Here is a 1,028-nt window from a genome sequence, read left to right as displayed (position 1 = left end):
AAAATACAATAGATATAAAATTAGAAATAGACACATCTACAATCATAGTGTGTTTTTTTTTTTTTTGAAGTATTTTGGTTAAAGAGAAACAGCCTTTTCCAAAGTCAACAAAGTGAACTGAAGGTCAGAAATAAACTGGGTGTGGTCCATTCCCAAGCTCTTGCTCCAAAACCCAGAATGAGGAAAGATGGCCTTCCCGAGAATTTTGGGGAAAATTGGTGCAGCAGAGGGAGTCCTTTGGTGGGGCCGACAGAGCTGCCAGCCCACCTGTGGTCCCTGGATTGGCTTGAGTGGGCTTTAAGGCAATTTCCACAGGCCTATGTGCTGACATGATTAACATTAATATTCCTGGGGGGTAGTAAATTAAGGAATGATGTGGGTAGTCAGGAGAGTGGCTTACTCAGTTGGGGATTCTGACTCACAATCAGGAAATAGTCTTTATTGGGTGCAACCATGATTTCATTTTGCTTGGAGTGAATTTGAAGGAAGTTGAGGTGGTTCTGGGAGTCAATTTTGTGCACAAAGCTCCAGGCCTTCAAGATGAAGCTGTATTTGAGTTTGGTGCTCTGTGTAGTGGATTGTCCCTGGTGCTCTTGATGGAAATGCCTTCTGTGTTCACCATGATAATTCCCTGCGCTCCCTTCTGGCTCAAAGTCACTTCAATGCTCCCCACCTCTGCCATTTCGCATGATCCAGTAGCTAGCAGAGCCAACACTCCCATAGTGTGATTTTAACACACCTCTCTCAATAACCAACTTGCATTGTTTTTGTTATTAAAGGATAAGAATTGATTTTGTGTTCTTATTGGCTTTTTATGATGTATTTGGAACTGACTTCATAGATCTGGAATATTTTCCCACTGGAATGTTACCTTTTTGCTCACTGGCATATAAGCCTTCTCTTTATTGTAATACTTACTTTATAATAAATGTTGTAATAGTTCTTGCCAGCATTGGTCTTTGCATTTTATTTAAGACTTTTTAAATTGCTATAAAATGCATCTTCTCATCAAGCTATGTGTTGTTTCC

The 1,028-nt window shown here is 40.2% G+C and overlaps 1 pseudogene; it reads right to left on the bottom strand.

Moving 5' to 3' along the window:
• Positions 1 to 400: 400 nt before the first annotated feature.
• On the bottom strand, positions 401 to 682 carry LOC110596350 (annotated as a pseudogene).
• Positions 683 to 1,028: the final 346 nt, after the last annotated feature.

This window comes from Carlito syrichta, unplaced genomic scaffold (assembly GCF_000164805.1).
Source record: "Carlito syrichta isolate Samal-C Ts95f unplaced genomic scaffold, Tarsius_syrichta-2.0.1 Scaffold29588, whole genome shotgun sequence".
Lineage (NCBI taxonomy): Eukaryota > Metazoa > Chordata > Mammalia > Primates > Tarsiidae > Carlito > Carlito syrichta.
Note: the sequence above shows the minus strand (reverse complement) of the source record. Positions and strands in the feature narration are given on the sequence as shown.